Source organism: Schistocerca cancellata, chromosome 7 (genome assembly GCF_023864275.1).
Source record: "Schistocerca cancellata isolate TAMUIC-IGC-003103 chromosome 7, iqSchCanc2.1, whole genome shotgun sequence".
Taxonomy (NCBI): domain Eukaryota; kingdom Metazoa; phylum Arthropoda; class Insecta; order Orthoptera; family Acrididae; genus Schistocerca; species Schistocerca cancellata.
Genome location: NC_064632.1, coordinates 146,537,991 through 146,551,564, shown reverse-complemented (window position 1 = coordinate 146,551,564; position 13,574 = coordinate 146,537,991).

Below are 13,574 nucleotides of genomic sequence, written 5' to 3'. Positions count from 1 at the left end.
AATATAAAAGAATGAACCTTCAAATCAACTAGTGAAGGCAAGGAAATGTTTTCCATAAATAAATCTCGTCACTAACGGCTGTTGCGTTTCATATGGCTAACATTATTCCATCGTCAAACTGTCACGAGGGAAGTGAAAAATAACGAAACTATAACTCCGCTTAGCTCCAACCAAAGCAGGTAGTGGATAAGTACTTAGTTACATCAGGCAGTCCACGGAAACACTAGTTCATAAAAAAAAGACTAGCCAAGCAACGCCAATCTGCTGTAACGTGAAGCAGACAGCTTTGGAATCTTAGAGTGATTATAATGACGCTTCCAAAACCAGTTTCGGAATAACGGACGAATTAGTGGTAGTTAGTACTTGTATTAGCTTCGCAGAAGAACGCCGTAAGTAGTATGTGTCTCCCTCAACCACTACCATATCACTTCGAAGCCACAACCTACACCGGCCCCATCAACAGGCACAACCAACAGGATTCAGCGTATGCAGCACTACAGGGGTGACAGAATTCGGACACAGCTGAACCAGAACGTAACACAGCGCAACCATATCACGGTAAGATTCCTAACAACAAATGGGCCGACAACAACTTAATATTTCGAGACACAGTACTGATGGCAGTCAACAGTTTACCCGCAAGAACGGGTGTAGTTGGCAGCAGCAGTGAGAAGGCCGATGACATCGCGCCATGTCTCAGGACAGGACACGGCCGCCCAGGCCTAAACCGTCCACGAACAGAGCCAGGGGCGGAAGCAGGCCAGTCTTTTGATTGTAGCAAACTGGCTAAACCATGTGACAGGGCCGGCCGGTGTGGCCGTGCGGTTCTAGGCGCTTCAGTCTGGAACCGCGTGAGCGCTACGGTTGCAGGTTCGAATCATGCCTGGGGCATGGATGTGTGTGATTTCCTTGGGTTGGTTAGGTTTAAGTAGTTCTACGTTCTAGGGGACTGACGACCTCAGATGTTAAGCCCACAGTGCTCAGAGCCATTTGAACCATTTGAACCATGTGACAGGCTCAATATCTCTTTAGCTACAACCATTGACACCAAGAATCTTGGTTTCCTTATTGCTGCATGTAATGAAAATGCTAGGCTTGAATTTCTGTATCTGGGAATTCTTGTATTTCACACAAAGATTCAATGATGGGAGCAAATAGTTCGACAAGCAAGGAAACATCCAGCTTTTCTACCAACCGGGTCTCACAGAATTTCATTAGCATTGTTCTTCTTGCTTTGGAATGAACCTTTAATACCTCAGTCTCCTTTACGTCTGTGGTCACAAATTTTTTGTCATCAGACTACGAGTCTCGGTCTACAAAGACGATATTTAGATCTGTTTCATAAAAACGTGTCCTAATGTATTTTACCCTTTAGTATTTTTCTCTCTCTTTGGGGAAGCTCTGAAGTATCAGATTATTTTGTTTATGCTGCCTAAAGATTTCTTTATTCCAGAAACAGTACATGAACGGCTCAGAGGAAAATTTAATGATTGACTATGGCAGTAGACGTAAATTACACGCGGATCGGACAATGGGAATTTGGAGTACATGCATTGAACACATGGCTCATATTTGCCGCCGCATCAAAACCCAGTCCACGAATAGTATTCGGATTTAATCACAGATCATGAAGGTTTTGTTTTATAATAGCACCCAAGGCCAATCCACGAGCATCATAAACAGGAACAAATCTGAGAAAATCGTTATGAATTTCAAAAACATTTTTGTGTTTAACATCATATCAAGCATTAAGGGCAAACTGTTCTGTCACGGAAACATCAGCAGTTTCATCTGCCAGCACACGGAAAAACTTATATTGATTAATTTTCTAAACCGGTTGTTTCCACACTAAATCACCGGCAGTATCAACAATTTCATTCTGACTGCCTTCACTCAGGTACGTCCCGTTGCACTATCATGATGGATTTTTAGAGTTTCATCCCCTGCCTGAATTCGGAATCTTAATAGTGCCCTAAATTTACCATCATTTCCATTGGCACCTTCGCCTACTGACAGCTGCCCATAACCTCTGTGTCTTCTCAGTGGTAATCCTTCTCATTCACAAAACAAAACAGTATTAACCACAGCGATAAGGATTTGCTTAATTTTTACTTAAAAAAATTAGTATTCAGTACAATGTTAACATTATCTGTCTTCTTCTCAAACACTAATGCAAAATTCTGAGGTGAAATGTAGGCTTTCGCATGATGGCCTTTCTTTTCGTGATCTCTGAATTGTTGTTTAGCATTTTTCCATTTTGTGAACAGGCTATTTTACCAACGAGCTTAACAGAACACGTGCAACTTTCCCCGACTGGCATACAGCTGCAAAAATAACACAGAATTTGCAGAAAGCCCCCTCATTTACTTCTGAACACGTAACGTTGAAACGCTGACAACCACCGATTTTGAAATTTAAAATTTCTTTTATCACAAGGAAATCTATAATTTACAGGTGCAACACAAGTTAAAATATTATTATATATTTCCTGATCATCGTGTCGGTAGTTCTGTGAAGAAAAAGTAGCTCTGTCATACTGGCTGTAGTTTAGTCTTGGGTTTGGATGAGTATCTTGAATATTAGATACGATTCAGTAAGCTGATAATGCTATCTTCTATCTACTCTAGTTCTGTTGTTCCTGACTGCTGTGGGATGTCTTCGTCAGTTCTGAAGTGATGTTCACTACTCCTGTAATTTCCGCTGCATTTAAACACATTCTTTTGTTCGCAGACGAAGGAAAAAAGAGAGAAGAGTTGCTGGTATTTTGTTCTCCATTGCACTGAGTCGGAACGGCCATGTCGCTGCAACGGCCTGCTAATCGGTATAACACATAGATCGTTCGAAACCAGTGAAGCTGGTCACCAGTTGCTCTTACTGCTTTCAAACCCGTCATGCGGTTAGCCAACTTTTACCGCCGCAACCATGCACTAAGTTCACTGCGTAGGCTGTCCGCCCCAGTAGCTGAGTGGTCAGCGTGACGGATTGTCGTCCTCCGGGCCCGGGTTCGATTCCCGGCTGGGTCGGAGATTTTCTCCGCTCAGGGACTGGGTGTTGTGTTGTGTTCATCATCATTTCATCCCCATCCGGCGTGCAGGTCGCCCAATGTGGCGCCGCATGTAATAAGACCTGCGCCAAGGCGGCCGGACCTGCCCCGCGAGGGGCCTCCCGGCCACTGAAGCCAAACGCTCATCATCATCATCACTGCGTAGGCTCACTAAAATGGATCAAACATGCGATTAAACAACAATACCTTTATCGGCGGACGGCTGGCCCGAAACGTTCACACGCCGCGGTCGCGGACTGCAGTAAATAGCTCAGCCGTTGATCCCGGAGGCTACACGCTCCTCAAGTGATCGAGAGTGTTGTGTAGTCACGACGCTGCTGTGAGACAAACGACGAGTGTCCACTCGAACGCGCAAAACACTTCTCTCTTGGTGCCTTTTAATTCGCGGACTCGGCGGGAGTCCGTCCGGCACCTGTTTCAATTCACTCACGCGTCAGCGGGGAGTGTGCGTTGACAGTCGACCCACGCGGTCCGCGGCTGACAGAATCAACGATCGGAGTAAACACCAATACGGCACCGAGGTCCAGCACGTACTGGCTTCCGCTTTTGTCTTTTCCGTGCCCGTGGGCGCTGCACCATTGACAGTGGTTGTAACGGTAAAATCTGCGCTCGAGTAGGAATACTGGCGCGCCGCCGTCCCACGTGATTCTGTGGTACTGCTGCTACACGCGTAAAGCTAACAGATTGCAGCAGTTCCACTAATTCATTGCGAGAATGTTTACTCACACCGAGTCATTGTTATAATGCTCTGTATTACAGAGTAAATGTTCTTGGAAAAAGATTTTTGTCAAAGATTTTTTTCATCTTCTTTGGCCAAACTAGCTCACTCGGGTTACTACACTATCGTAAAATATTTAGTCATAGTTGCTTGGGAATGGAAGCCGGAAGATTAATCGTCTGTGCAACAGCATTTAATCTGATGTTGGTGACGTGTGCGTTGCTTGGAAATAAAGATAAATGGAACTAGTTGCACGTGAAACCGGAGATAATAAGAAGGAAAGGTCAGTTCCCCACAATCTGGGTCATGACCTTGCATATAGTGCGAGGAAGTAACTACGAAAATTGTTTGAGAATGACTACCAAATATTTCAATTGGCCTTTTGTATGTAGCCACTCATATTTACAAACAAGGTATTTAAGAACTACCGTTTCTTCATTTCATTCGTGACAATCGATGTTATGGAACTGTGTCATTAAGGTTTAAATAATGAAACACTTCGCTAGTTACGCATTTTTTTCAAGCTGAATCTGACGTGTTTCGAGAATTTATTTTGATTATCAAGTGCAAATATGTACATATGTTTTTATGTGACTTTTACACTGGGATACAGGTCTTACCGGGAGGTAGTTTTTAGTTTAGTCTCTTAGGAACACGAGCTGCTAAACAATTTTGTTAGTATTTTCATTTCTTGTTGCACTATGCTTATGCAAATTCATAAAATGTTTCCATTATCTTACATTTCCCAGTTTGGGTAGGAGGGATAAATCCCCCATAATACGCCCCCGTTACGTCAGCCGTTTAAAAGGTATATACACAGAGCAAAATTTTATATTGAACCAGAGATGGTCAAATGTAGTATTGTTTGTGTAGTAGCGTCGCTGTTCAACAGTGATCGCTGGATCAAGTTGTTAGGGGTAATGTGTTAGAGTAACTTTAGATAGAGACGTATGGAGGACACTCAAGTGTAAAGACATTTTGTATCTGATGTGTGCTAGATATATACTTACTCGTGACGGCCCGGGCAGTAATGATCTTTTATTTGCAATGTGTTATACTGTAAATAAAGAAGGTGAAGACAGTTGTTTTCTTACTAAGGCTATGTGCGTATTCATAAGTAATGTTTGAGACAATGTATACCACTCGCATCCAATGATCTTGTAAAGTTAATTGTTAACTTATAATCAGTTAATTGTGTGTTAATTGTGAGCATTATTAATTTTCAAAAAGTCAAAATCCAAGTTTTAAAGTTAATGCCATACTGTTACGTACCAGAAGTCAATACTAGTTCCCAAATCTATGTCGTTTATGATTATCTGTTTTGATCAAAAAGTCATATTCGATTTAATTAAAATGTATGCTGGTTGGTTCAAATGGCTCTGAGCGCTATGGTACTTAACATCTGTGGTCATCAGTCCCCTAGAACTTAGAACTACTTAAACCTAACTAACCTAAGGACAGCACACAACACCCAGCCATAACGAAGCAGAGAAAATCCCTGACCCCGCCGGGAATCGAACCCGGGAACCCGGGCGTGGGAAGCGAGAACGCTACCGCACGACCACGAGATGCGGGCAGCAAGAAGAGTGCTGTCGCAAATACCAACGTGGTGGGTCGCGCCTGGACGATAATGGCCTCCGTGTTTGGCGCCGCCAGAACCATGCCAGCTACCGCCGAAACTTCAACTCGTACCGAGAATCGGTTCCAGCTGTTGGTGGTACAAGCCGTATGACACAGCAGGCACACCGCAACCGGGAATGAAGAGCCCAGCGCTCGTCGCCCAGTGTCCGACACCAGGAGGACCGACGGAAAAGTACCAACAGTCGTCATAGAAGTAAGCGATGACTGCATAAGCTTCCTGCAGTGACCTGAAGGGTGAACAACAGCACCTGTACCGTCAGATCTGTGGTGCAAACATTGGCTTCAGTGGCAGTTGCGAAGCTGCAAAGAATACAAGAAGCTAACGAGCGAGGAGACAGATCTGCCGTAGGCGTTCTCTACACACTTTACCATCCAGGGAAAGCTGATGAAGATCGCGTTCAGCTGTTTCCCATACTGTGCGGACCCTGGGTGTATACGGTGCGCTCTGTATTCGCGCATCAAATCACCGAGGACACAGAGGAGGAAGATGAGGGGGAACAGCAGGAGGACGATATTAGTGTTTAACGTCCCGTCGACAACGAGGTCAAAAGGTTAAAATGGGTCTAATCACTACGGGGCTTAACATCTGACGTCATCAGTCCCCTAGACTTAGAACTACTTACACCTAAGTAACCTAACGACATCACACACACCCATTCCTGATGCAGGATTCGAACCTGCGACCGTAGCAGCAGCAAGGTTCCTGACTGAAGTGCCTAGAACCGCTCGGTCACAGCGGCCGGCAACGAGGTCATTAGAGACGGAGCATAAGCTCGGCTTACAGAAGGATGGGGAAGAAAATAGGCCGTGCCCTTTCAGTGAAATTATCCCGGCATTTGCCTGAAGCAATTTAGGGATATCACAGAAAACCCAAATCAGAATGGCCCTGCCAAATACGAGTCCAGTGTGCTAACTGGTGAACACTGCCCGTCCAGGACAACATTCTGGATTCTGTTACTTAAGAAACCTACGAGCTGGGAAATTGTTGCGTATGCTTGTATCTTCGTTATCGGACGGCAGTGTGACATCGTGTCCCGTGTCAAACTCATTACGGAAATCTACAAATATGAAATCACCCCTAGCCCTTCATCTATACTTCGCACGATATCATGAGAGAAAAGAGCAAACAGAATTTAGTAGGAGCGATTCACTCCAAAACCGCTCTGAATCGTGGACACAAACTTTTCCCTCTCAGCTCTCTCCCCCCGTGAAAGCTTCAACAGTCAGTCAACTAATTTTTCCATTAATTATGGGAGTCTCTGCGCAGAAAATAATTACTTAATTATTCTCTTGTTCTGCGAAAAGTGCTTTTCGTTCAGTCACACTCTAATTACAAATCTGAGAACTTTCAACATTGCAGCGCGTCAGCAATCGTGAATAATTTAATGACTATAAAGAGTCCGCCTCGACTGCAAATAGAAACCTGTTTCTATTTGCAATCGAGGCAGATTCTTTATAATCATTCTAATTACAAAGATAAAACGAAAGTGATACACTTCCGACCTTTTACATTGCCAGAGCATAAGCGTCTGGTTCAAATCAGCTCCAAACGAAAACTTGCACTATCTAATGAGATTCGACCGGAGTTGGTTAATTCTACGTAACCTCGGAGTGATTATTCACATTTTCTTTACTATGGCAACAGCCGCAGATTTGCACGCCTAACAATGGGGCGTTTTAGTCACTGCGCTCACCAGGAGTTCCTGGTTTATTATTATACATGAACCAACGAAAACACTAAAGACAAATTTGAAAAAAATAAAAACACTTCAGAAATTATTACCTGTATTTGTCCGTTGGTGCTGCACTAACACGACTACGTGGCTGAATTTTTACTGGGTATGTCTTACTCGGGTTCAGACATCCTCGCGCACTCCAAAATTTGTATATTTCCACACAACACACACACACACACACACACACACACACACACACACACACACACACACTAACACGATAAAACTTCCTCTGCTAGGATCACTGCGCTTTCGACGCATTCCTTGATTAATCTGAGGCGACTAACAGGGGGACCGTGCGAATTTCCCCTTATCGATTTGATGCATATCGATAGCGAGTGTGGGGCACGATTCTGACTTCAACATATGAAACAGGGAAAAGCAACGCTGAACCGTTTTCGAGGAAAACCAGATTCAGACTTTTTCGCAAGCATTTATGCTTCGTATGATCGCTGGAATTCAAGGACTGTGCAACGGGGCGAGTAAGCACTTAGTTTCACAATCGCGAGGTCCGTGGATCGAATTTAGTTAGCTGTACTTTTCCTTCATTCCCCGTAATTCTCAACAGATATGAGTTTTGTGGTGTCACCGCCAGACACCACACTTTGTAGGCGGTAGCCTTTAAATCGGCCGCGGTTCCGTTAGTATATGTCGGACCCGCGTGTCGCCAATATCAGTGATTGCAGACCGAGCGCCGCCACACGGCAGGTCTAATCTAGAGAGACTCCCTAGCACTCGCCTCAGTTGCACAGCCGACTTTGCTAGCGATGGTTCACTGTCTACATACGCTCTCATTTGCAGAGACGACAGTTTAGCATAGCCTTCAGCTACGTCATTTGCTACGACCTCGCAAGGCGCCATATTCAGTTACTATGTCTTCTGAACCGATAATATTGTGACTTATGTACCGTCAAGAGCGACGTTCATCATTAATGGATTAAAGTTAAGTATCAAACTAATTACGTCCGCTTTCTGAATTCTAATTCCTTGTGAAGTTCCAGTCCTCACGTCAGTATAGTTCTTCCCTCCTCACGCCAGCCTGCATGGGCTAAAACGCGTGCATTTCGGCCTCCCCTAGTAACACGGTTTTGGCTCTTCTGTCAACACAACAAATTTTACGCTAATAGACTGACTGATGGCGGAGAACCGTCTATGAATGCAGACTAAGTTCGATTTTCAATAAACACATTGGAAAAGACATGCACTTACAAAAATTTTGCTTTAATTGCCTGTGCTGCATGTCGCAATAGTCCTAGTAGATACATTAATACAAACATCAAAAAATGTTTTGCATCACCTTGGCTCTGAGAGTTCCGGAACGTGTACAGAAAATTGGAATAAAGATCAACATAAATATCATTTCCGCCCTTTTTATTGCTCATGAAAACCACACATTGCATGTTGTACCACCGCACAGCGAGACCTTCAGAAGTGGTGGTCCAGATATCTGTACACACCGGTAAATTTAATAATCAGTAGCACGTCCTCTTGTACTGATGCATGCCTGTATTCATCGTGGTATACCGTTCACAGGTTCATCAAGGCACTGTTGGTCCAGATTGTTCCACTCATCAACGGCGATTCGGCATAGATCCCTCAGAGCGGTTGGTGGGCCAAGCCGTCCATAAACAGCTCTTTTCAATCTATCCCAGGCATGTCCGATAGGGTTCATGTCTGGAGAAAATTCTGGCCATTCTAGTATAGCGATGTCGTTATCCTGAAGGAAGTCATTCACAAGATGTGCATGATGGAGGCGCAAATTGTCGCCCATGAAGACGAATACCTCGCCAAAATGCTACCGATATTGTTGCACTATCGGTCGGAGGATGGCATTCACGTATCGTACAGCCGTTACGGCGCCTTCCATGACCAACGGCGGCGTACGTCGGCCCCACATTATGCCATCCCAAAACAGCAGGGAACCTCCACCTTGCTGCACTCGCTGGACAGTTTGTGTAAGGCGTTCAGCCTGACCGGGTCGCCTCTAAACGTGTCTCCAAAGATTTTGAAGGCATATGCGAAACTCACTGATGAAGAGAGACTGATGCCAATCCTGATCGGTCCACTTGGCATGTTGTTTGGCCCATCTGTACCGCGCTGCATGGTGTCGTGTTTGCAAAGATGGACCTCGCCATGTTCGTCGGGAGTGAAGTTGCGCATCGTGTAGCCTATTTCGCACAGTTTGAGTCGTAACACGACGTTCTGTGACTGCACGAAAAGCATTATTCGACATGATGGTGTTGCTGTCAGGGTTCCTCCGAGCCACAGTCCATAGCTAGCGGTCATCCACTCCGGTAGTAGCCGTTGGGCGCCCTGAGCGTGGCATGTCAACTAGCTTCTCTGTACCTCCTCCATGTCCGAACAACATCGCTTAGGTTCACTCCGAGACGAGTGGATACTTCCCTTGTTAGAGCCCTTCCTGGCACAAAGTAACAATGCGGACTCCTTCGAACAGCGGTAGTGACCGTCTAGGCAGAGTTGCACTACAGATAACGCGAGCCGTTTACCTCCTTCCTGGTGGAATGACTGGAACTGATCGGCTGTCGGACCCCCTCCGCCTAATAGGCGCTGATCATGCATGGTTGTTAAATCTCTGGGCGGGTTTAGTGACATCTCCGAGCAGTGAAAGGGACTTTTCCTGTGATACAGTATCCACAGTCAATGTCTGCTTTCTGAAGTTCTGGGAACCGGGTTGGCGGAAAACTTTATTTGATGTGTGTGAAAATGAAATGGATAAACTAATGTGACTGAAAATTCTTGCGTATCTTCTTTTTATATCCAAATTACATGCAAATAATTTTTGTCTCCGTATTCGAAGTGAAATATTGTGAAAACAGTAAATTAATCATAAAATAAGGATAATTTGTACTCTCGTAAAATGTCTATGGCTAGAATTACATGGGAATGAAGAGAAAGGATACACCGGTAGTTATATTCGTTACAGAGATCTGGGGTTATGAAACTAAGAGCTTACCCACTCAGCTGCTCATTCCTTAGTTAATGATAACCGTACAAAGTACATAGGAACTCTAAAAATTTTCAGATTCGGTTTTCTCAAAATGGTTCAGAGTTTCGTATTCTAGTTTGCATATACTGAGGTTCTAGTGTTGCATTCTACACCCAGCGAATATCAATCAAATCGGTGAGGGAACATTCGTACAGTCCCCTTGTAGGCTTGCTTCCATGATACAAAAATTGCATCTAGTAGTCTATTTGGATATTTGCTGACCATGTGAAACCATTCTTTATTTTTCCTTCAACTTTAGTTTGCCCTTAATCCAAACTTGGTTACAGAAACTTGGTCGAATTGCGAACATTAGAAGTTATATTCTGAACCTAGTATAATGGGTAATTAGAACTATCGCCTACATTGATGTTTTTTTGACTTATTCCTGCAGCAACAATAGCGAAAGTTCCAGCCTTTTCGATCGGCCTAACTAAGGCAAATTTGTCTGTCTCGTTGTTCGCTACCATGAATTATCTATAGATATACTGATAAATTGATTTGTAACTTTGTTCTATTCTACATTCTCATGATTTCTAGTATGCAGTTTTTATCCTTCAGCACTGAGACGTATCGTTCTTAACTTTCACTTTTATTTGCCTGTACCTTCTTTGGTAATGATTGTTTCATTTAAATTTGATAGTACCTCAAAATTGTGGCGTCATATATAACAATCTAACTCCTATTCTTCATATTTCCCAATGATCTCCGTATGTTATAGGTATGATATACTCCTCATCTGTTTTATTTGGGAGCAGTTTAATTGGCATTCTGTCAAACTCTAAACGCATTACTGCATCACGCATTATGTCCGTAGCTAATTCTTCCTCTCTTTTATACACTCCTGGAAAATGAAATAAGAACACCGTGAATTCATTGTCCCAGGAAGGGGAAACTTTATTGACACATTCCTGGGGTCAGATACATCACATGATCACACTGACAGAACCACAGGCACATAGACACAGGCAACAGAGCATGCACAATGTCGGCACTAGTACAGTGTATATCCACCTTTCGCAGCAATGCAGGCTGCTATTCTCCCATGGAGACGATCGTAGAGATGCTGGATGTAGTCCTGTGGAACGGCTTGCCATGCCATTTCCACCTGGCGCCTCAGTTGGACCAGCGTTCGTGCTGGACGTGCAGACCGCGTGAGACGACGCTTCATCCAGTCCCAAACATGCTCAATGGGGGACAGATCCGGAGATCTTGCTGGCCAGGGTAGTTGACTTACACCTTCTAGAGCACGTTGGGTGGCACGGGCTACATGCGAACGTGCATTGTCCTGTTGGAACAGCAAGTTCCCTTGCTGGTCTAGGAATGGTAGAACGATGGGTTCGATGACGGTTTGGATGTACCGTGCACTATTCAGTGTCCCCTCGACGATCACCAGTGGTGTACGGCCAGTGTAGGAGATCGCTCCCCACACCATGATGCCGGGTGTTGGCCCTGTGTGCCTCGGTCGTATGCAGTCCTGATTGTGGCGCTCACCTGCACGGCGCCAAACACGCATACGACCATCATTGGCACCAAGGCAGAAGCGACTCTCATCGCTGAAGACGACACGTCTCCATTCGTCCCTCCATTCACGCCTGTCGCGACACCACTGGAGGCGGGCTGCACGATGTTGGGGCGTGAGCGGAAGACGGCCTAACGGTGTGCGGGACCGTAGCCCAGCTTCATGGAGACGGTTGCGAATGGTCCTCGCCGATACCCCAGGAGCAACAGTGTCCCTAATTTGCTGGGAAGTGGCGGTGCGGTCCCCTACGGCACTGCGTAGGATCCTACGGTCTTGGCGTGCATCCGTGATTCGCTGCGGTCCGGTCCCAGGTCGACGGGCACGTGCACCTTCCGCCGACCACTGGCGACAACATCGATGTACTGGGGAGACCTCACGCCCCACGTGTTGAGCAATTCGGCGGTACGTCCACCCGGCCTCCCGCATGCCCACTATACGCCCTCGCTCAAAGTCCGTCAACTGCACATACGGTTCACGTCCACGCTGTCGCGGCATGCTACCAGTGTTAAAGACTGCGATGGAGCTCCGTATGCCACGGCAAACTGGCTGACACTGACGGCGGCGGTGCACAAATGCTGCGCAGCTAGCGCCATTCGACGGCCAACACCGCGGTTCCTGGTGTGTCCGCTGTGTCGTGCGTGTGATCATTGCTTGTACAGCCCTCTCGCAGTGTCCGGAGCAAGTATGGTGGGTCTGACACACCGGTGTCAATGTGTTCTTTTTTCCATTTCCAGGAGTGTATGATGTTTCAGGACAGATGGACTGAGAGCCTTCTCAACTATGGAAGACAAGGAGTAGCATCAGCAGTTTTGCTCTGAATTACTAGAGCAGCATGTGACTTATAGTGTTGTGATACCATTAGCCTAGGATGAAGCGGGGCGCGCAATAAAGAAGTTAAAGAAGAAGAAAGAGCCTGGGCCTGATGGAAGACTGGCAGGAGTGTTTCACCAGCTACTGGGCCTTGTGCCATATATGTGTTATTAAACGAATGTACTTTGCGGGGTTTGGAGCTCATAATCTGGAAAATCAAAATTTATCGCTATATTAAGAAGGAAAACATAAAGACCCAAGGAACCGATATCTACAGGCCGATGAGTTGGGCAAATATTCTAGTCACAGTTCAGGGAAAGCTTCTGTGCCTCCGACTAAGGGACCACAGACGTCAGTAGGCAGGAGCTCCTGTAGCACGGATTCAGGAAAGGGAAATCCATCGAGGCTGCGATAAATCGCGCAGTGAATATTGTCAACATCTCAAGCAAGAAGTATGTTAGAGGCATAATGTTTGTTATAGCTGGAGCATTTGGCAAAACGTGCTGATCATTTCTGTTTAAAAGGCTGAAATTGATGGACTGTCTGTAAGGTTGCTGCGTAGAGAGGCAAGTATTAGAAAGAAAATTGTGAAAAACATCAGTAAGATCTGTCCACAAGGCTTTGTTTCTGGTCGAGATTTCCGGGATGTTGGGTTAGAGCCGTTACTGAACCAGCTGTCGAGTATAAAAATACTAGAGGCAGCATGCCTACTAACACAACTGCTGATTCAGTACCTGCCAACACAAGGGCTGAGGAAAAGAGCAGCGTAGTTCTTGAAAGAGCAAGTAACTGGTGCGTAGGAAGCAAACTCCTGGAAATGGAAAAAAGAACACATTGACACCGGTGTGTCAGACCCACCATACTTGCTCCGGACACTGCGAGAGGGCTGTACAAGCAATGATCACACGCACGGCACAGCGGACACACCAGGAACCGCGGTGTTGGCCGTCGAATGGCGCTAGCTGCGCAGCGTTTGTGCACCGCCGCCGTCAGTGTCAGCCAGTTTGCCGTGGCATACGGAGCTCCATCGCAGTCTTTAACACTGGTAGCATGCCGCGACAGCGTGGACGTGAACCGTA